Here is a 25,502-nt window from a genome sequence, read left to right on the forward strand (position 1 = left end):
CTTAAAGTTGGTGTAATCAGTAAGTTTTTTGAGCGGGGGCCTGCGGATTATGAACGAAACTATGAATTTTATTAGGAATAAGTATTTCTGATAATGACGTTCTATCTCGATTCGCGATAATGTTGATAAATTCTTTAAAATAAAATTTGTAATATTTTATAATTTTGATTTATTTTAATAATCATTATCAATAAAATAATTATTCAATTTGATAAGGAATTCCTATAAATGTCAATTCATATTTATGAGTAAGATCGTAGTAATGTGATTTTTGTGTAAACGCTGGTTGTTAACCGCACCGCACCGCACCAATATACAAAATAATATTATTATAAAAACCACAAAATGAATTCCAATCTAACAAATTTTTAATTATTATCGAATGTTGAATATATTACGAATCGGAGTTATAAATACTATATCAGTATTAAATTGTGGTAATTAAAATAATTTAAAATGAATCATCCACTAATTATACCTGATTAAATCTTTATTATAGATATTTTATTTTCAATTTATTATGGAGTGCAGAAAATTGATCATTGACCGATACCTTTTCAGTTTATTTAACCAAATTAAACTTATTTAGCTATTTATTACGGCGTTAAACTTCAAAAAAATAATTTAAAAATAAACAATAATTGGATATAGGTACTAAAATAAACAATAATCAAAATTGCCCTTCTGATATATACACTAGTAAGGTATTTTCGACGGATGATCTTCTCGTCCATCTCGTGTTTTATTTTTTGTAAACAGTGCTTCAGCAAAAATAGTACGAGAGCTGGTAGATTTGCCAGATACGTCTCTCATAATATCCTAATAGAAAAATGCAGACTTGGTTGGAGGGGAGCTGTATCTTTAGAACCCCTATTTTATCATATATAAAAATGAACTTATATATCAAAAAAAAAGAAAATAAACAAGCGAAGAAAATAAATTGGCGAAGGATTTTAACCCTGCAAGGTGCTTGCAAAACTACATATAAACACAAAAATATGTTAGAGACAAGATGAAATTTTTATAGGATATTATTTAGTAGGTATTACAAATAAATATTCTAAAAGAGGCAGGTCATTTTGGTGGGAATTTCTACCTGTCAGGTAGAATCTGTCAGGTGATTAAGAAAATTATAAGTTAAAATCACTCGCAAATGGCCTGGCTTGTTTATTTTCTTCATTTTTCAATATTTAAGTTTACTTAAAAAAAATACACGTTGCCTCAAAGATATTGTTTGCAACTAAAAAATTTGAATTTTTGATAATATAGGGGTTCTAAAAATATCGCTACACTTTAGTTAGGTCTGCATTTTTGTACTATGATTTTATGGGAGAGATATCTGGCAAATATTCAGAATGGCTCAAATACCTACCCAAAAATGTCCACCTGCTCTCGGGATAAAACATCATTATCATATGTTACAAGTGGAATTAAATAATGATTTAATATTTAATTAATAAAATGAGTAAAAACGATCGAATGGAAAGTTTTGTGTTGTTGATTGCGAAAACACTCCCAGCTATAATCCAGAATTGCTATTTTACCGTTTTCCTCTTCCTTATGAAGAGAGAAAAAAAGTGGCTTATGGCAGTACGTAAGAGTAAATAAAGTTTTTACGTCAGAAATCAGAAAAAAAAAAGTGGCTTATGGCAGTACATAAGAGTAAATAAAGTTTTTACGTCGGAAATCATCATTAATTTTATAAAAATTAATAATAATAACCACTGTTTACAAAATGAAACACGAGATTGCGTTCTACTTTACTAGCCTATATGCCAAAGTAATATTCTAATTTCGGTCAGATTTTAAACTGGTTACAAAAAATCACTCCAACTAGCGCTAACTCAAAACCTATTAACGAAAAACCAGTAGTTATGTGTTATTTTTCATTGGTCTGGCACGAGTTAACACCGGTTACTGTGGTTTTTGGTCCTTTTTTTAAGTTTACAATTTTACTCGTCAGTTTACAATCAGTCGGAAATTAATATATTATGATGTCACATATAACACGCAGTATCCTTCTTTCCTTAGGTATAAGCATCTTACACCTCTCAATCTACCCCTTTCATCCCATTAGGTATAACGATAATATACTACGGGTGCATCGGTAATAGAATAAACATAAATAAGCATTTATATAAAAATCACAAACAGACATTCCAATTTTATTTACAAATTGATTGATAGTTTAAATGAGAAAGAATATGCTCATATGGGGTAACCATGACAAAATAAATATTAAATAATCAATATTTATTGTAATGGAGAAAAACCTGTCTATATGTGATTCCGATAATAATAAAAACAATTTCTTAACTTTTTTATATTATGTCCATAGTTAAGAATCTTACTTTTCTAATTTAAAATAAACATTGAAATTTTCAACTTTTGACGTTTGATTTTTTAAGTTTTGATGTATTTATAAATAAATTAAATATGTGAGTTTGCATTTATTTTTATCTTCAATATGTAAAATGCGTTCCAAAAATATTGAAGAATAAAATGGGGATATTTGAGAGTACCTCGAATTGTTAGACGCTTGGATACAAGTAGTTCGATGAAAGAAATTTTTTCGAATTATTTTTGGTGTTTAGTGAAAAGAATAGTTTACATTTTTTTACGTTATTAATTTTATTTTATACTTTTTAGTGTCCCAGCGCTAAAAAAACCCTCTTATTACACTATATTAAAAGTTTTAAGCCAATTTATTATTCCTGATTAAATTAAAACATGTAACTTATGTATATTATTGTAATTTAATTTTTGCTTTATTTTATACCTTTCACCATGATTATTTTTAATTAACGTAATTATATTTCGCTTCGAAAATTCGATATTTTGTTTTTTTCAAACACTAACTAAGTACACTCTGGTTTTTGAGACAAATATAATGATATCTTTATTGTTGAAATCCATTGAGCCCTTAGGAAGATAAGAGGTAATAAAGAAACTTACAAGCAAATATACATACATAATAATAATAATAATAATAATAATAATCAATTTATTTTTGACTCAATAAGAGTATAAATATGTCATACAAAGAAAAGAAAATCATATTTGTACATTTAATAGATCACACTTGTACGGACACAAATCAATTAGATAATTTTTTAAACAACATTTGAATCTGTTGAAATCTTGTATTGCTCTAATGTCGGCAGGCAGCTGATTATATAATGTACTACCTTTACATATCGGACTATTGCTATATCTCTTTGTTCGATACTTTTGAATATGAATTTTGTCTTTAGCTCTTGTATTATGCTCATATATGTCTGAGTTTAAATTTAAATTTGTTAGATTTTGTTTAGTATATTTCAGTACTTCAAATATGTAGATCGCGTAGAAGGTCATAATTTTTTTTTCTTTAAAGTATGGAACACACGATTCCCTATAATTAGTATTAAAAATTAATCTTAATATTCGCTTTTGGGTTTTGAATACTCTAGTACATTCTCCGGCATGTCCCCATAGAGCAATACAATATTTCATGGTGCTATAACAAAAGGCATAATAAAAACATAGCAAGGTGTCGATATCAACAATTGTGCGCAAGCACTTAAGGTAGTAATAGTGACTGTTTAATTTTTTACAGACACAATCGATGTGGGCATTCCATTTCATATTTGAGTCTATAATAACTCCTAAGAATTTCGTTTGGATGACCTTTTCAATTTCAATGTTGTTGTATGATATCTTTATATCATCCATATTTTTATTACCTCGTTCAAAAATAATGAAATTAGTTTTTGATAAATTGATAATGAGTTGATTATTGTAGCACCAGCTATGGAATTCTTCTAGCACCTTATCAATCTTTATCTTGAGATTCTCTGACGTATCTGCAGATATGAGCACCGATGTATCATCTGCATACATAATCACTTCTCCAGTTACAACATGATCTGGAAGGTCATTTGAATAAAGCGAAAAGAGTACTGGACCCAAATTGCTTCCTTGCGGTATACCGACAGTACTCTTATATTTATGAGATGTACAATTATTAATTTCCACTTCAAAGTTCCTATTTTCTAAGTACGACTCAAACCATTTAAGAGCAACTCCTCTTACACCCAGCTTCTCAACTTTTTTTAATAAGATATTATGGTTAACAGTATCAAATGCTGCTGTTAGATCGAAGAAAAGCACACAAACGTAGTTCTTATCGTCTAAGTTTCTTAAAATATAGTCTGTGCAGTTGATACACGCCGTGCATGTCGAAAATTTTGGTCGAAATCCATGTTGGCATTTTGACAGAAGATTGTGTTCTGTAATGAACGACATTAGTCTGTTGTACATCAAGCTTTCTAAAATTTTAGCAAACACCGATAATAATGATATAGGGCGGTAGTTATTAACACATGTATAATCTCCATTCTTATAGATGGGCTTAACTTTTGCTGTTTTTAACACATCAGGAAAATATCCATTTTCAAAAGAAAGATTAACAAGATGTTGAAGCACTACCGTTATTGTTTTAGTTGTGTATTTTAATACTCTCGAGGGAATGTTGTCAATGCCAGTGGAGTTTGTGTTTTTTAATTTATTAATTGCGTCAGATACTTCTTTGTTTGATACCGGATATAAGTATATTGAAGAGACACTGGTTTTACGTGCTGTATCATTGCGTTGCGGAATCCCATTGTAATGTGCGTTTAGTTTGCTTAGAGCTGATGTTGAAAAATATTTTCCAAATTCATTAGCTACAGCCAAATCATTCGATTTTTCAATATTATCAATGTTTTTCAATGATATTTTTTTAGATTGTTTCATTTGCATACCTGTTGCCTTTCTGATCACTCTCCATTTCTCTTTCACGGGGTTATCTGCTTTAGTAATTGATGCTTGGATGAATTTACTCTTAGCTTGGTTTATATTAGCATTGTGTTTTTTTTTCATTTGCTTGTATACAAAATCAACGTAAGAATCTTGTACAGATGCTTTTATCTGGTATAGATCTTTTAAGTTACGACCTTCAGCAATAAGTTCATTGGTAATCCATCCTTTATTTTGTCGATTTTTTCTATTTTGAACCTTTACAATCGGAAAGCTTGCTTCAAAACAATAAGTGTAGGCAGTATAAAACTTCAGAAATGCTTCATGAGGGATGTTTTCTTCAAAAACTTCAGTCCATTGAACATTTTCAACCATCCAATTCATGTATTCCAAGTTTACGTTATTGATTTTTCGCCTATAAAACAATTCATCAAATGTTTCTTTAACTTGAATTTCAATGGTAAGTATTCCAGCTAGATGGTCACTTAAGTTTAGATTTTCAACACTTATTTCATTCACTGTTATGTCTTTGTTTACAACACAATAATCAATAGATGTGCTAGTGTATGGAGTAATTCGAGTGGGCACAGTTATGAAGTTTTCACTGTTGTTTGATTCAAATATATCACAGAGTGTTCTTTTTTCCGAGCTATCATTAGAAAAATTTATATTGAAATCACCCATTATAACATGCAAATTTTTGATTGGATCAATAAGTCGAAAAGTTTCATTAAGTGCATGCATAAAGCTACCCAAATCACCTAAAGGGGACCTGTAGATTGATAATATATACAAGTTGGTATAGTGACACTTATATTTTATTGCAACACATTCGTAGTTTAATTCATCACAAATATTTAATGTATTTACAATGCTACAATATTTGACGATTTCATTATGAACATATATAGCAGTACCACCATGATTAAATCGCTCTCTGCAAAAACTTGTCAGTAATGTGAAATTAGCTATCTGAATACTTTTTATGGATTCTTTAGTTTGCCAATGTTCTGTTACGCAAATTATATCTGGGCTATTAACTTTAATACTTAGTTCTAATTGTGCAATTTTATTGCTTATACATTGAATATTTTGATTAATAATTTTTATTTTTTTAGGTGGTGCTTTGACTTTTTCAGAAATATTAATCAGATTGTGTTTGTTATCAGGTTCTTTAAAATCTAGCTGTTCCTTTAGGAAAAAAGTAACGTTTCACAATAACATTCTTTGGCCAGTTATCGGGACTATACAATTTCTCTTTAAGTTCCTCACAGGCCCCTATTTTGAAGCTACAGCTTTTGCTTTCAGGGACACTTCTTAACATTTCACATTCGAAGGAGTGTGTGGGATATTGTTTTGTGAGGTAATCCATCACTGTTTCCACAGTAGTTCCCTTTTCTATACGTCCTACATATATCCATATTTTTTTATCAGTTGCTTTAAATTCGGTTTCAGCTTCCTTATTTCCAGTAATAATTTCTCGGCGACGTTTTCTATACTTAGGATATGTAAATCCATCAGTATTATCTTCTAGTTCGATTTCTCTTTCCTTTTGGACATTAATTATGGAAGAGTATTCGTTATTGAGATTTTGCGATGTACCTGGATTTGATGTTTGCATTTCGATTTGATTTAAATTATCCGATTCTGTGATCTTTTTTTCTTTATATCGGCTATATTGATTTGTTTTAGGTCCTTTTCCCTTTTTATTAATTGAATGTTCAATGACTTCCGGATCAGCTCTATTCACTTCAAACATTTGTTTACATTCACTTGTCAAATTTTTTAGTTGTAGTAATTCACTTTTAACCTCCTTAAGTTCATTTAGTATGGGTTTCACAGCTTGTTCTACTACTTTTGACACGATATTACTGAAAATAGTTGTAAATTCATCACTATTTAAACTATTCTTTAGCACTTGAGAAATAATTGCTTCGTAATCAACATTAGATTTAATTGTTTCACTCCGTGTTGAGACACCACTAGCACCTGGAGGCGCCATTTTTATAATAATACATACACAACATACATGATACGCGCGAAATACATAACCACTCCTTGACAGTCGGGTAAAAACTCTTGAATGTTGAAAATACAGAATTCAAGTTAATTATTAGCATTCTTTTATAAGCTTGATCGAATTTTATGGGTCTAAATGATCTGAATTTAGGAATTATTAAGGAATTCGAAAATAATAAATAATATGCGTAGAGATCAGGAGAATACATTGCTACGAGCGGTAATTTATAGTCTTTTCAAAATATGGCTTTAACTTAACGACCTTCACGGGATTCCGAGTATGAATTCCCTCTAATAATATTCTTAAACGTCGCTAAAAAAGTAAAACTGACGGTGTGAAATTTAAACTGATGTATAAGTATTTCTTTCGTTAGTATAGAAACTCATTGTATAACTATGTCATGTTAATTGTACAAATTATTATAAATTAAATATTTGATATTAAAATATATATTATTATAATGTTTATTATAAATATGAATGTATATAGGTATAGTTATTTTATTTCATCTAATAATGTTTGTCTAAGTTGATTATTTATACATATTATACGTATAGCACACGCAATAGAGAAATTAATTTATTAATTTTAACAATTTGGTGAATATTTTGCTATTGGTATTTGAAAGGATGTAAAATAACATGGCAAAGTAGATATCACTTAAAACTTTTGGAAAAATGAGTAGTAGAAAATTAAAATTTAAAAATCTGTCATCCTCCAACGACTTGAAAGTTAATCATTAGCTTATAAAAAGTTGTACCTGATGTTGTATATCTTAAATTTTTATTGTACTTTCTTGTATCAAAATTGACTGAGATATGCTAACATTTACCAAAAATATTTTTTTAATAGTAGGTATAATAAATGTAATTGCTTTTATCAATTTTGTACGAATAGTAAAAAAATCGCACATTATGCCATAACAAGTGTAATTTCGTTATAAAGAACATAAAATAACCGAGAAATTCGATTACTTTCCATTCCACAAAAAACCATTGTTTTCGATTACGTCGCATTTTACCGACAATTTAAATCGAATCTCACAACGTTTAATATTGCACAAATGGAATATCATTTGAAAAAAACTCATACTCTCCTATTTATATTTCGTAAAAAGATCTTCAAAATATGAGCTGTAATAGATGTCTGTAGCTGTAGATGTACAAAACTGAAAATCCATACCTAGCTTTTTCAGAGACGATGAATCTCTTATGAGCTTTATAGTGAAAACATACTTTTTCGATTGAATATACGGTGTTAGACTTATCCGCCAAGAAGTGTTAAACTGTTAAATACATAATAGTATGTAAAAAAAAACTGATCGTAAAAGGTAGCATCTCAGCTAATTCTTATAAAAAGTTGTTCAGAATTATTCCAGGTACGATTTTGGACATTAAGTTTTATTCAGTTAATGCCTAGCTTTCAAGTGGTTGTCGAAGAATGGAATTTAAATTTTCCATTTTTCAGTTTTCCAAAATCTCCACGTGAAAGCAACTCCGCTATGTTATTTTACATTACATGCTTTTAAATAACTAAGACCAAATTTTCAGCGAGTTGCTAAAATTTTTGAACTAAAAGTCTGTATTTCTTGTACTAGTGTAGATATTCTCGTACAAGTATGTATGAATGTAGAAAGCATACGTATCAAATAGTTTGGAAAAGAAACCCATAAAACATTTACTATTAGCGGTCTTTGACAAAAAAGGGCACATACCTACAGGCCACATATTAGAAAAAATTATCAAGAAAAAAGTATGTGATACCTAGTTTATATATTAGATTTGCGAACATTTATTGATTTCTGATGCGATAATTTATCAATCAAAAGTTAATATGTTATAAAAGTGTTATAATACATTCCTCTCCTGCCATTGTAAATGATAAATTGTAGTTTAATTTGAAAAAAAATTTATATTTCGATTAAGCTTTTCAAATGTTTAACATCTATTATACTGAAATGTGATGGATGTGGGAAAAGTAATTTTATCCTTTAATGGACTATAAAATTGTTTATTTCTGTTCATGCAGACAAAATATATTTTTAAAAAGGAATAATACTATCTTTAATTTGATACTCAATACGATAAAATCATTTTTCTAAGAACATGTAATTCTTCCAAAGTGTTCGCCATTTTCATAATAAACCTGATAAATTCAACTACAGAGCCAAAATGATGACTACTTAATCTGGATAAAAATATATCACGTACCTACCTACATTTGTTAAAGGCTGTTGGATTATGTAAGTTTACTCCGGACATTTTTTCATTTTAACAAATTAGCAAATTAAATTTTAATAGTTCATTAATATAAAAATTTTTTAAGAATTGGCTTTAAGAAAGTACACAAGAAAGTAAAAAAAAAAATTTAAAAACAATATTATTCGATATATTCCTCCTCTACAAACAACACTGGATACAAAAGTTGACATATATCAAGCACAATTAAGTATTTCATCCTATTTGGCACGAACAATACTTTTTCAAAACGATAATATTATATTTTATAATAATATTTTCTCTCATATCAAACACATTTAATGTTTATTGAAGTAAGCGCATATACTGTATACTAACATAAACACATACATACACCAACACAAACATAACTTTTAAGTATTAGGTGTATATAAACATAATACGTATTATCTGCAAAATGTCAGAGATTTTTTTTTACGAGACTGCAAAATATAATGTAGTAAGTATTATATTTAACTGGACCTGTGTTCTCATTCTCATCATAAATTACTTGACGTAGTCCAAGAATAGTTTACAAAATTCTAAATTTAAAAATAAAAAACTTTGTTCCAAAATTGTCAAAATAATTTACTCAAACGATTTACGACAAAGTTGTGTTTATACGAAATATTTGTATATGGGGTGCATCATCAGGATATTAGGAATTTCACCCATTCAAAATATTCACCCCTAATGTGGGAGCCCCCAAGTGGGATATGAAACTACATAGGTACTATCTAAATTCATGCTCACCAAAAGTTGTGAAATCACCATTAGCATATTGCTTAGAATTTCACTTTGCAAACTAAGTATTGCCATTATTTAGTATTAAGCCACATTTCATAGTAGACGCTCGCAAATGCTGGAAACATATTTAAATTTCGAAAATTTAAATTCACAGAAATACCTCTGTGAATTCCCGAAGGATACCGCAGTGTACACGGTAAGAAATGTATGGCGTTTACTATAATGCTGGTATGATATAGGGACAGATACATATAGTATCTATGTTAGCATAAGTAATATTACAGTTACAGAATTGAGCTATTCACCACAAATACTCATCACCAGCCAGTATGAGCCTGATGTCCATACGGCTTCGACTCGTACGCCATAACTATTGCAAATGTTAATAATCCTTCAATGGTGAAATGGCGTTCTATTTATACTTGTATAAACCAGACGCGGATCTAAGGGGGGGGTCACATGGGCCATGACCCTCCCCCCCAAAACAGCCCGCATTTCAAAAAAAAGAACTGAATCAATATTTTACAAACCGAAAAACAAAAAAAAATCTTTGTTTATTTGGTTTTTTTGTTATTTTATTGAAAAACAAAAATGACAAAAACCCTACGCCCCCCCCCCCCCCTCGAAAAAAATTTCTAGATCCGCGCCTGGTATAAACTGACCTAAAATTTGCAAAATTATTCAAGGAATCTTTAAAGAAAACGCTTTAGAAGAACAAAAAGTTCTTGGAACTTTGCGGTATAGTTTTACTACATATAGAAGCTTAATCGTGTGTTCTTGGAGTATATTTATTACATTATACACTTATGTAGACGGTGTAGACATTATGAGAACGGGTTAGTAATAATAATAATAATAATTTAGTATTTATAACCCAGAAGAGAACTTATTTATGACCATTTAAAGTTGAGTACATACATACCTATTATAATATAGTGTTGAGCAGTCGATAAATATTTTTTTGTGATTTTAAAATATATCAAATGATTTTAAGTGATGCGTAAATATAATAAAATTATAAATTATATAGTGTTCGTAAAATCGTTTTAACAACAATAATAAATAAGCTAACATTCAATTTCTGTAATAATTTTCTTGAAAGTTCATAATGTCACAACTATTTCGATTTTTAACCGATTTCTTACAAAAAAGGAGGAGGTTATCAATTCGACTGTATTTTTTTTCCTTTTATGTATGTTACCTCAGAACTTTAGACTGGGTGAACCGATTTTGATCTATTTGAAAGCTGCTGCTTTCCGAGTGGTCCCATTTCATTTTGGTCCATTTCTGAAAACGGCATCTACGAGAAAACCATAAAAGTCTTAAATTTGTATTAAGTATGCACGACAAGAGGAGGAATAACTCAATATCACGCCAACCGATTTCGATTATTCTTTTTTTAATGACAAATTAGTCAGTGTACTTCAGATTCACTAAAAATCACAAAATAAAAAAAAAATTTTATAAAAAATAAAAACACTTTTCCAAAACAAATTAATATGCACTAAAAAGTAAAAAATAACGATAATATAATGTAGTTAAAATTATTGTTATTTTTGGAGTCTGTGTCAGCCAAGTTAATGTAGCAACAAACTGTTCTGTCAGAGTTGTTTTTTTTTATACGTAATACTTTTTTGATTATAAGATTTTATTAAAAGACTAAATTTTACAAAACATCCCGACGTAAAACATTATTTCTAGAAATCCATTAAAAAAATATATTAGCAACTAAGTTTGATTGGAATCCGCAAATTTCGTTCTATGCTAGGTCCCAACCTTTTCATTAAGTTAATACTGTTGAGTGATTCCTTTGTATTAACATGGGCTTCAGGTAAATTTACATAGTTAAAATTTTTATGGTATAAGAAAAATGTTGTAATATTCGGTCGTTTCAAATATCATAATATTAAATTACACATTAAAGAACACCCCCAACATAAAATCAGGTCAGAAAAATTTGTTTGTGGCATTGTAGCTCCTTAACGGATGAACCGATTTTTGTATTTTTGTTTGAAAATATACCTACTCATTCGTTCAAGAAAATAAATTTAACCGTTTGAAGACCATCGCCTCTTTTGTAGTTTAAATTGGTTCACCCGTTTAGGAGTTACGATGCCGCAGACAGACACACGGGTATACAGATATGTTAAACTTATAACATCCCCCATTGTTAGTTGGGGGATAAAAACAGGTTCGTTTGGACACAGTACATAATTTACTAAAACTCAAAGAAATATTTAATCTAATCTCTTTGCGAATATTTAACTAATTCGTACCTTTTGAAAATTCAAGAATACAAAGTTAATCCAAACATAATCCAAAATTAGAAAGTTTAGCGAATAAGTATTTTCCACTAAATTTTATTGTAAAATAAATTCCTTGTTATTCCTGAAAAATCAAATTGATCAATAAAAGATTTGAAATAGATCCCATACCCGGTCTTCAAGGATTAACGGCGTTGCAACAAACTATCAGTAAAAAAAAAGATTTTTCACGTTAATGCGATCCTTTGTGTGGGTATGATGAATCATTTTGTTATATTAAAATTTATTTATTAAAAAAAACTGGCTTCAGCAACTGCCAAAATTGATTTATTATCTTTGGTTTAGTAAATTTGTTGTGTAGTGAGCAGTTCCCTTTATTTTATATGGTTAATCATCGTATGTATATTAATCCATTTATAGCTTAGTAATAGGCAGTCTATTTTGTGGTTATTCATGTTATTTAATTTATAAACATTACCCATCATGCATCGTTGCTTGGTTTAATTATGAAACAAGCATGTGATAATGTGTTGATTAGAATTTGTTTATTTTTAATTATACAAAGTAACCATACCACATGTGTTTAAGGTGTGTTTTTTAAACTAGAAAAAGTTTGTGTTTGTCAATTATCTTATATATTATTTTTTTGGGACTTTTTTCTGTTGGACCATAAAATTTTTCTTATTCCTTTGTCAAATTCCATGATTTATCCTTCATTTCAAAGCTTATTGTGGTTTCATTTCAAAGTTTTTCGGAAATCTTTCATAAAATCATTACTGTTCAACTGTCTATCTTATATAGTTTTGGAGAAAATGAACACCAATTTTTTGTCCTAATTTGCACCCTCGCTCTTAAACAGTAATGTTTACGAAAAAATGTTTCAAACGAAAGTTGTTTATTTTGGTATAAAGAACATTTTAAACGTTTTACATTTAAAACTTTGTTCTATCTCTAACGGTTTACAAGACTCAATTTGAAACTCAAACTCACTCTTTACGTCCTGCCGTGTTGGCAGATAGACAGACAGACAAGCGAAAAATCGGAAATAAACTAGTAAGGTGATTTTATGAACACCTTTATACCAAAATTTTGTTCGTATCATCAATATTTCTAAGCGTTACAAACTTGGTACTAAAATTAGTATACCTTCATATATATATATATTATATATAAAGGGCTATGACGTTGTTTAAATGCGTCTTACGTATGTAGATACCATGTTGTTATTTCACACACCTTTTGTTTATATGCTTAAAAAATCTTTTTTTTTACTAATAAAATGTTTGCATACCTTTTTTGTAATGTTTATTGGCGTACGACATTTCTGTGGTTACCCACAATAAATAAAATATGCGAAAATGAAAGAAGATACACACTCACATCGCCGACATAAATCTATTCAGATGTACCTAATACAAATAGACAGACTTTAAAAACGATTAGAGTATTTTACTAGTCTATGCGGTAGCTATTACAAGTTTGATTTCTTCTTAATTCCTAAAAGATTATAGAACTAAATTTGGGACCTAGCGTTTGGGAATATTATACGACTCAAACTGAATATATCTGAAATTATAAACATTCATGTTTGAAATCTTTTAGAAAAATTACAGTTGTTGAAATGTATTTTATGACGAAAATAGCCCCCAAACTCTACTAATATGGCAATATTCTACTACAGCCTGAAATATTATAAGAAGAAATCAAAAAAATAATGAAAATAAGTTTTAAAAGGTTCGAAAATTCAAATTAAAATTTTCAACACAGTTATCTTTACGAAAAAGTTTGAATGGAATTTTTCATAGTCAAGACAATATATTAACACCACTTTTAGATTCATGTTTGTGTGTGTATGCATGCGTTCGCTCGTAGGCATTCTTGTAAATGGAAGATAAAAACTCTCATATTTCAGCTGATCGTAAAAACATCAAAATGTGTTGAAAAAACTGACAAAATCGACGTATATTGAGATTAAGATAATGATTATTATCATTTTTCGAAAAAACCCCTTCCAAACGCTATGAATGTTGTTTACATTTAAATAGAATGAAGCAGGTTACTTGATTTATTGTCATACAATATTTTTATTTCTTTGGCAAGCTGTGATATCACCCAAGACGGCATGACACTTAACTCTGTTTTCGAATTAATTTTGAATTAGTTTTTTCAAATGCAAATTACATAATTCAAATAGTCTTTTTTTTTAAATAAAACTTTTTTCTTGTAAATAAAATATTAATGTAACTATAAACCAATTTTTCAATTTTAGGTCAAAACTGCATTTCTTCTTATTATTTTCATCATCATCTGAGAAGTTGATACTGTGTACCATAAGGTTTCACTCACTGAACAGCTGGTCTTGGGTTTGTATTTTGGCATTTTCTCTAGAATCTACTATCCCAATCGTTAATTATAGTTATTGATTCTGCTGCGTGGACTACACATAAATACTATCTACCATTATTATTACTATTTGATAGTTAAAAGTAAATTGTTCTTAATACTCTACGTAAGTACTATTTACCTTTTGGCTTCTATTAAGAATATGATTTGTCAGTTAATGTGGTTTTGTACAGAAATATAAAGTGTTTATTGAGTTTTAAGAAATGTATGAACGCAAAAAAGTTTTTTAAAACTTGTACTACTATGAAACTTTTGTTAAGTATTAAACTTTCATTACATTCAATTTGTGTAGAAAAACACATCTAGTAGTGTTGCTTAAACCACTTATAAGTTTGCACTCCATTAATGTTTTCGGCTTAAAAAATTTTAGTTGGAGTGTACTAGATGAAAGTATGAAGTTTGTCTCCTTGAATATGTATTACTTTCTGTTTCCAGTACAAGTTACAAAACTTTTAAATTAACAAGTGAAAACAAACAATTAACTGAGTTAATTGTTGAAATACCATGCATAGACAGTTTTGATTACTCTATCACATTACACATACATACATGTCACACATACATAACTGATATCCCCATATACTATATACTATACAATTTACGCCTAATTTGCGCCCTCACGGGTAAACAGTGAAAAAATGTTTCGTAAACAAAAGTTGGTTATTTTTTTATAAGGAATATTTTTAACATTTAAACTTTTAATATAAATATTATCGAAGATAATAAATGAGAACTCTAGGATATGTCGAAATAAATTTCGATTTTTGCCCCAATTCTTAGATCAATTTTTTGTATTTTTAAAATACGTATTTTCGACTACCAAGTAGTCATCATCAGTAAGAATTAGCTAGTGAATGTTACTGATGATGACTACTTGGTAGTCGAAAATACGTATTTTAAAAATACAAAAAATTGATCTAGGAATTGGGGCAAAAATCGAAATTTATTTAAACTTTTGTTCTATCTCTAACGGTTTACAAGATCGTTTTTGGGACCAAATTCGTTTTTGAGTTATCGCGTTGACAGACAGCCGGACAGGCGAACAGACGGACAGACAACCGAAAATGGACTAATTAGGTGATTTTATTAACACCTATACCAAAATTTTGTTCAAAGCATCAATATTTTTAAGCGTTACAAACTTGGGACTAAACTTAGTGTTCCTTGCATATTACATATATGAATGCTATAAAAACACTTCGTCGAATTTTAATTAAATTTTAATTAACCGTTCTGTATATTTTCATGAATGACGGAAATAAATTAAGTAATAAAAAGAGATAATAAATATAAATACAAAAATATAAAAGTAAATAAATGATTTAAGTATGTATTTGTTTATTTTATATTAGAAAGAGATAAATGCTATAATACTACACATTTAAAATAGTGGAAAAAATGAATATTAGAGCCTAGTTAAAGAAGATGATTGCCGCATTCCATGAATTTAATGTCTATTTTTCAAGTAGTTCGCACGAATATTTTATACGCACACATTCTATCCACACAGCATATCGATGATCGTAATGTAAGCACCATACACCATAGATAGATCATGCGAAGTGAATAAGTCGTTACACATACTATGATACTATAAGCACATCATCAGATAATAGCAGTTATCTATTTATTACTTTCGTGTAGTTTTTATATTCATAACATTCCAAAATAAACAAACTAATATCAACAACAATGTCTAAAATTGTGATTTCAATAAACTTTAATACGAAACGTTATGTCACCATCTATAAAACCGGATATGGGTTACGATTTTTTCTGGAAAGATGTATTTATGAAAGAATTTCTACTTCAGCACATATAAATTTCGAAAAATTATGTTTTAAAACAAGTGAAAACAAACAATTGACTGAGTTAATTGTTGAAATACCATGTATAAACAGTGTTGATTACTCTATCACATTACACATACATACATGTCATACATACGTAACTGATATCCCCATATAATACATACTATACAATTTACGCCTAATTTGCGCCCTTACGGGTAAACAGTGATGTTTACGAAAAAATGTTTCAAACAAAAGTTGTTTATTTTTTGATAAGGAAGATTTTTTTAATTTTAAACTTTTGTACTATCTCTTGTAACCTCTCTTGTTGACCCATCTTGTAACAGTTTACAAGATGGGTCCTAAGGAGCCATAGGTCAAGACCCAATTGATCTATGTTGCTCATTTACGAAATTGATCTCAATTTTTACGTCCTGAGTGCGCTGCAAAAAACTTTCTATATTTCAAATAGGAACGTATTAAATCATTTGCTGTACCGCGTACGCCCATTTGAAAAATAATCCCAAAACATATTCTCCATTGTACAAAAAATTCGCCAAGTCATCAATCATGCTGATTGTAATACAAAGCTTGATTTTTATCAAAAAAATTACTTATTCGGCTATATACTATTTTCTTCTAAAACTTTTGAAAATACAGATAGCAAGGAAATGGGTCTGTAATTTTTAATAATATAACCTTGGGTATAACCTTGGTTGTTTTCAAACAACTTGGAAAAATACCGGTTACAAGAACTTTATTAAAAATTGGACATAATAATTCAGCGATAATGTGCACACAACGGTAGAGTTTGTGTTCGGTAAGGCGGCTATTATGTGAGCTATTTCCTCTGTGTGTGTTGGATACATGCTCAAGCTATTTTACGCCTTAACCAACTGAGCTACTAGGAACGAATTGTCTGACATTAAGTATCAGGGAAATAAATAAAAATAGTCTAGCAACACATTTGACATTTATATCTCTTTTTTAAATAATTGTTCCTGTGAGAACTTTGGGATGAAAACGATATGTAGATATTCTTGGGTTAAAATACAACGTCAACTCAATCTATCGACTACTTTTCGAGTTTTGCGGCCATAAACATACGTAATCATAATTTTTGTATAAAATATACAAAGGGTAAAAAAACTATTAGAAATAAAAAAAGGCAACAGCACATAATATTCTCAAGCGGTCTTCCATCCAATTTCTGACTGTTTCTAATGTTGTTTTACTTCAGTGATAGGTCGTAAACACCAAATCGTGACCACCAAACTAGAGTTTTTACCCGCTACTAAAAAATTGTTATTATAAAATCGCTCAAAAAAGTTTTAACCTGAAAACTAAAAAATTAATCAATATAAAATAGGCTTTCTTCCTCAGTTAAGCAATTAAAAGATACTATTTCTGTATTCGTTGTGTGCGTAGTCATGGTAGGGACAATAAAATCGATGCCAGCGCTTCCAGTGAAAAATTTTGGCGATAAAGGAGGGTATTATGACTAATTTGCAATTCGTTACATGTTTATGTTATAGAAAATGTCAAATTAAAATGATTGAAAAACACTAATTAATTACACTTAATGCATGAAAAATTGTGAAAATTAGAAATCAAATTGCACAAATATTATTTTTCAAATATAAATTATCATAATTATTTATTTAAATTTGTGATACAATAATATTAAATTTTCAATGTAAGTCATAAATGCAATCCATACAATTATATATGCATCCATACAATTCTATAATTAAAATAGTGTATCGTTACCATGGAAACGCCTCCAACAAAACTCATACACGGTGCGAATACGTTTTCATGCCTATTAGTATCGTGTAATCCATTAGAATAGAAGATATATTAAAAATAAATTATACCCACTTAATGTTAATGCATGATTGTTAGTTAAAATGTAGGAAATATTATTTTAAGGTAAACATTTTCATGAATCTTGTGGTGAGAGTTATTAACTCTTGTCATTTCAAGAATTGTTCTTAACTAGGCGTAAGGAAGTAATTTTTGAAATACTTAGAGCATAGTATAAAGAATACAATATGAATGCGAATAATTACTTCTTTTTTTTTCTTACTTTCGAATATAATTTTTTTTTACATTCGAATATTTTAGTAAATAGTAGAAAGCAGTTAAGTATAACAAATGCAGTATTATATGGTTCTGTACAATAATTAAAAGTAATTTGTAGATGGACTAATTAATTTCAAATAATTATTTCAAGAAGAATAATCTTTTTGTTAGAGAAATGTAAGCAATAGTTTTTAATTATTCTTGACAATATTTTTGTAGACATCAAGTATTTTGAAAAATACGTCACACATAAAAAGTAGTATCGCGTAGTATTTTTGGAAATAGCGTAAACATAGTAAATGACCCAGAAATTTGTTAGTGTTTTTTATTTTTACGAATTTAGCTGGAATATTTTCTGGATGGTATACAAAGAAAGTTTTCTGCCTACAATTAGTTGCTGTTATTTTCTTTTTGGAAAACAGACGGTACAAAATTGTATAAAAAAACTTGTACAGACAACAAATACGATTGTATAGTTTCATTTGAACAATCCGGAAGAAACGAAAAACAATATACAGAGGTCGAGACTTGAACTCGGATCCTCTAGATTATATAAGAAAACGTTACCTCATAAAAATTGGTTGAAAAAAAATTAAATTTTATCATTCTTCTACGCTGAAATAAAACACCCGGATAAAATAGTGGAAAGAAGCTAGTATAGCTAATAAAGTATTAAGGTGTATCTTATATTTCAAAAATACGGCTAAAATTAACGTTATTGCAACGTAAATTTTCGAGTGAAAATTAACTTCTCTTACATAGGTGTAGGAATCAAATTAGCCAAAAAAGGTAATTCAGCTGAAATCAAACTACCATAACAAAAAAATCATATTTATGTCAACCTTATCTATAGGCTATCCAGCAAGTTGAGTTTTAAGGTTTTCACAAGCATTTATACCATAATTGCAAGCGTTGACATTACACTAAAAACCTATTAACTGATTGAGTACTTTACGCCCTCGACCACACTCTTTAATGTAGAACATGCTGTCAAATCAGCAGCTTATTCCATTTTTTAATTATGCTAAGTCAGATTTTGGAAATGATTTGTGAATGAATTATAACAAAAACCTTTTATATGGTTTTTGACTCATTAAATTATATACAAGAGCTTTTATTAAGTAAGTTCATCCTGTATTAAAAGATTGTTTTAAATAAAAAATAAAATAAAATAATTAAAAAAAAAAAAAAAACAATGACATACTTAAACTAAAGAGTAAAATCGGTAGTAAATTTTTCATCATAGTTAATTAAATGATTTATTTTTAGTATTAGCAGCATTCATCTGTACAACACTTCTTTAAAATACATTTCACTTGACAAACAACTAACACTACAAGTCAACACTGTTGTAGGTTGTTATATTTGTCATTTTGTTGTCATTTATATTTATATTTGTACGCCCAATACTGCGGCAAAGCACGAAGGCAAACAACAAACAACAATAAACTAAATAGAAAATAAGTATTGTTATACCTATAAGTTTTTTTCGTTGTCTTTCAGTTTTCGCCTTCGTGCCTGACTGCAGTTTTTGTAATAAAAAAAGTTGCCGACAGGACTACTTTCCCTCACGCTAATCACTTTTATTTATGAAATGTGGGTTTACAATGCATTTAAAGAATGCATCAAAATTATTTGGGCAAAGATACGTTCGCTTATATGTTGAGCTTTAATCGTGTCTTCAACCACTCCATCCAATTTCGTCTTCTCTAACATTTTTTGTTCGAAACCTTGCTTTCAAAAACTAATGGATACTGTAAAAATCCAAAACGGTGTCATGGTGTTCTGGTAACATCTGTAGCTTCGAGCTTTGAAGGGGGCTTTTCATATTTTGAAATTTGAAAGAGCAGGGCATATTTTGATATTCAGAAAATATGTAGCGAAAAACCTGCTATGTATGTAATAATTCAACTTTGCAAATATAATATTTTCATTTATTTTTCATCTTTTTTTTTTTTTTTTTGTGTTATACAATAACATTTTTGTGTAAATAACATGACATGAAAATAACCTAATATGAGAAATATTTGTAAAATAAAAAAAACTCCGAATATATTGTAATGTTTTGTATACTATTTTTTATGTTTTTCATAAAAAATAAGAGGTATCGTGTATGAATTTTGTATGAGGCGATGAGATGATGTCTTCGTTGATTTTTTGTTGTTGTTGTGTTGTATTTTTTTTTTATTTGGGAGACTTTTATTTATCAATTTTATTTTGTCGTGCAAAATTGTGTATATCCAGGAGCAACATAATGAAAAATATCTGGTGTAGAACAGTCAGATGACCTCGGTATACTTCGAGCATGTGTTCATTGTCAGCGTGAATTGACGTATACGAGTGCACGACATTAATCGTCATTCGATTCGATTTTATATGCCGCAATCACTTTTCGAAAATTTCACTTTTAAAATTGTCTCCTTTGAATTTCTAATATTATAGGTTGAGTAAAGCATAGAATTAGAATCAATTTTGGAGCTACCTACAAATTTTCAACTATTTCTATATTTTATAGTTTTTGAGAAAATGGGAAAGTTTTGCTCTAATTTGGACCCTTACGGGAAAACAAAGATATTAACGAAAAAAGGATTCAAACAAAAATTGTTTATTTTCAAATAAGGAATATTTTGTCCTCTTAAATTTTTGTTCTATCTGTTACGAATTGGACAGATGGACCAAAGAAAATGGACTGACTAATATGTGATTTTATGAACACCTATACCCAAATTTTGTTTGCAGCATCAATAGGATTAACCGCTACAAACTTGGGACTAAACTTAATATTCTCTGAAATATTTCATATATAGTGTATACAAATTGACACTCAAGTGTTACTACAAAGTTTTCCGCATGTTAAAATTCGAAAACTTCAAAATTTAAATTTGATTTTTTATTTAGGTGCTATTTAAAATAAGTTTAGAGTCCACTAGAACTAGGGACTTCATTTAATGTAGACAGAGGAATCTACTTATATTTCGTGTGATACATATTTTGTTTTTGATAACAACAATTTAGCAGTAATTTAAAATGATATAAATTTTTTTCTGTCTCTCATGTAATATTTGCCAACTTTTAAAATGCCAAGTCAAGGTTAATTTTTTTTTTCAAATAAATATAAAGAGGTTATTCACATTATCAAATTTTGTTTTTATGGTTCCGTTCAAAAAAATAGAAAAATTAGTTGACACCTCTCCTTCAATTTTTTGAGCGATATTTACATTTTTTATTTTCTAAAATCAATGTGCAGTGTGTGATTTATCAACAGAGATTACAGGTAATTTTATATACAAATCAATCAGTTTTGATATTGTCCTTCTTACGAAATTTGTGAATTTTTTTTTCAAGGAATTTAAATCATTTCTATTGGATCAAAATTAGGTAGGGAGTTTTAACAAAAACGATTAGCTACTTTCTAGATATAAAATTACAAACGCTGAAAGCTGAAATAAAGTAAGTAACGTTTTTTAGTGATCCAAATTGTTTAAAATATGAAGGATAAACAAATTATGTATTGAAATTTCAGAAGTGCATTTTGTTTCTCAGCAACTAAGTCGATTCAAAAATATTCTGAATAGTTTCTTAAAAATTATTAATAACACGTTAATTTCGAATCACTCCTCTTCCTTCTCAAATGAGAATCATTACTTAATATATTAAGTATGAAAAAGAGTTAATATACTTGGTTATACAATTATACTAAAAATAGTTTTTCATCACTCACTCACTCCCATTTACCGATCCAACTGCTCTTATTCTCAATGGGAGACGTAGGAATATCTGAAAATGGTGCATCTCTGATCGAGAATTTGACTTGTATATCGATTTGGAAAATCGAATGATATTATAGAATAATATTATACCGTCTTCTCAAACGTTATACAATTTCCCCATTCCAAAAGAGGAAAAATTTCCATGAACCCTACTACGTTCACTGATTTCACAATTATTTTTCTCTTTAACAATATTTAAAAATAAATGGAATTGCATATACATGATTGTTTTTATTTATTATGTATTACAAAACCAAAGCATTACTACAATTACTTGGCAACTAAACAGCTTTTTTACAATATATCCTCACTCATGACAAAGCAACCGGGCCTTTTTATTACAATATGTTACAGCAACACATATAGAAAACTATATACAAAAATTTATAAATGTAATACTAGATAATAATAGTTTTATTGATAAAAAAAAATACAGAACGAACCGAACGTACAATATTCAAATTAGAAAACTTCCCCAATGGCAGTAGATTAGTTTGATATTCTGTTCAGTTATTCTTTTATTGATTGAATTTTTTTTAAATAGATTTAATGTCTATTTTATATAATATAGGAAGGTAATAATTTGATGAGATAAAATAAAATGAACTTGGAGTACTTCACTTAAAAAAATAATGTACCTACCTATTTATAATACAGGAATTGATGATAAAATGTATCGTCCAAGACAAAAAAAACTTTTCAATAAAAATATTTCGATTGTTACTGTGAGCTATAACAAATTTTTATGATTTTCAAGCGTCATAAAATAAAAACTAGTAAAGTATTTTCACAATCTATATTTTTCATCATATTTCAAATATTTTTCCCATTTATAAACAGAAAAAATGTGTGCCAGAAGTTGACATTTTTTATCAAGTTGATACCAGATAATGCATAGGTAATTTTTTATAAAATTATATAAAGTTCAAGGCTTTAGGATAAGGTGTTCTATTATATTTGTATACTGTAAAAAAGTATAAGTTGCAAGAAAATTTGTTCTTTTCATGGTATAGCCGTAGGAAACAAATATTTTCTTGTAGTAATAATTATCTCATTAACAGTTAACATCTCACAAAAATTTTTGTCTAAAAAAAAAATCACCTTTTGTTTGAAAAATTTTTTTTCTAGACCTTAGAGATTTTACCACTGTTTGATATTCCAATCCGTTTTCGAAAATATTAGCTGTATACTTTAAAAAAAATTGCTCTTTATACAAAAATTTTTTTTTTTAAAAAACCGTAACTATAATCAATTCTTATTTATATTCCAGATTTAGTGCTGTTTTTCTCGAAATAAGTAAGTAATTTTAAGAAAATAACCTTTTTTTAAATTATCTAAACATTTAAAAATTTCAAAACACGCAAATTTTAAAAAGAATTTCCACTGTTTATGTTAGGTATTTGAATCGACCGAAAGTGTAAGTTTATATTAAAGGTAGTATGGGTCGTCAACTCATTACTTTAAATTATCAGAATAATTAAACTGATTTTATAACAATTAATAATACATAAAATTCTATTACAAAAAAATAAATAAATGAATAGTATTTTGACCATTCATTTTATTAGTTATTGTAGTTATAATCCCTATATTAAAGACATATTATACTAGAGAAATCTTCTGTATCATAATGAAAATAATAGATTTCTCAACGTTACAACGGTTTAAAGCGCCGAGTTATGGTTCTGTAAAATTTTCGGAGTCGATTGTCTAGATTATAAAAACAATTTTTTTAGATTAAATTAACTTGTCAACCGATGTCAACGACATCTGTTATCATACTTAATGAAACATACGGTAATTATGATTAATCGTAAATATTTTTTGATTCTTTATACAAGAATCAAAGAAGGGATCCCATTGAGTCAATGTAAAAACTACGATTTTTAATTTTCAATATTTCATTAAAAAAGTCGATAAAAGGCATCCTCAAACTTGAATAAAACATTATTTAGAATCATATCTTTAATATAATACAAGGCTAACTGTTTATTTTTATATTTTAACTATACTACCTTAAATATTAACATAGATTATTAGAAACATTAAAATGATTTCAACTTTACGATTTATAAATATTTAATGAAAATATTTATTATTTTTATTATTTCTTCTTTAATGAAAACCACTTAAACTACAATAAATAAACGTATAATAATTACTATTTAATAAGTAGAAAAAATATTCATAAAAAATATTTCTTTCTTATCTTTATAAATAGAAATTTACATAGTATTAACATTTCATGTTGGAAACATTTTACTTTAATAACAATAATAGTTGTTGGATGTCAGATACTATTGCTGTATGAGAAAGTACACTAGAATTTAAAACATTTGAAATGATTTGAGTGATTCGTTGACCCAGGAACTGCATTTTCATTCAACCGATGTATAATTTAAATAAGTATGTATTACTTTATGAAGTTCAAGTCGAAGGATACACGTAGTCTAGCTACTGCATAATAATCTTCAAGAAAGTTGTTCAGATAGTCACATTAAAAATATAGGTTATAAATTACGACCTTACTCTATCATTTCCATTCAAAGGGTATAGTCATAGGTCATAACTGTTCAAATTTTCCTACATAGGTGATCTATAAAATTTAAGAAATAAATAAAATAGGAAGAAGGAAAAATTTTCTGCTTAGTTTTAATATGTATTGTAAATAAAAATAATTGATACAATTGCTATGTAAACTTTTACGACCTTATTGCTAAATCTACCTGACGACAAATTTTTCGGGTATGGAAACCTAAACACGTATTTGAAACATATCTAAGCTAACTCTTTCCATTAAATAAATTTATCCTTAAAAACTTTTCCAAAGTGAACCGACTTTGAAGATAGTCGCCAATTTTTAGTTTCTAATTCGGATACGGATCTCTCTTTAGGCGCTACAATGCCCCAGACAGACAGACCGACACACACACACACACGCACAAGTTATATATGAGAATCAACAGAAAAGATAAATATGAAACTGTATGATTTTGATTTGTATGAATTAAAGAAAGGATTAAACCCAACAAAAATACTATTTTATCTTATTTGCCAGCAGGTAAGTATTATGCCTGGTTACGACTAAATGCGTATTTTTAAAAAGATGGTTTTAAGATACATATTAGCGTTTAAAACTGCGCATAACTTTTCCCATTATTTATTTCTTTTAAATTCAAGATGTTACCACATAAATGGAAGACATTTAGGTTAATTTTTAAATTAAGGTTTCGTGCCATCGAATGAAGTGGTAACATCTTTAGAACAAAACGTCTTTCATTAACGTGGTAACATCATTATTGAAAAATACTGAATATAATTTTTTGCACAATTTTAATCAACGATTTCAGCGTTATTTTTAAATAATCAACTTTTATTATTACATATCATCAAGTAACCGGTATAAA

The 25,502-nt window shown here is 28.4% G+C and overlaps 2 protein-coding genes across 3 annotated transcripts in view; one reads left to right on the forward strand and one right to left on the reverse strand.

The window, feature by feature from the left end:
* The window catches only part of LOC123290467 (synapsin), a 178,138-nt gene that overhangs the window by 59,495 nt on the left and 93,141 nt on the right, over positions 1-25,502 (reverse strand). The window lies entirely within an intron of this gene.
* Positions 1-25,502, forward strand: part of LOC123297255 (metalloproteinase inhibitor 4) — a 92,713-nt gene that overhangs the window by 22,451 nt on the left and 44,760 nt on the right. Inside the window, exons 1-2 of one of the 2 annotated variants that reach the window (XM_044878865.1) lie at positions 14,391-14,410; positions 23,366-23,391. The gene's annotated coding sequence lies outside the window, so the exon portion shown is untranslated. Of the gene's footprint in view, positions 1-14,390; positions 14,411-23,365; positions 23,392-25,502 lie in introns of those variants that run through there. The other variant, XM_044878858.1, reaches the window with a different exon arrangement.

Source organism: Chrysoperla carnea, chromosome 1, assembly GCF_905475395.1.
Source record: "Chrysoperla carnea chromosome 1, inChrCarn1.1, whole genome shotgun sequence".
NCBI classification, from domain to species: domain Eukaryota; kingdom Metazoa; phylum Arthropoda; class Insecta; order Neuroptera; family Chrysopidae; genus Chrysoperla; species Chrysoperla carnea.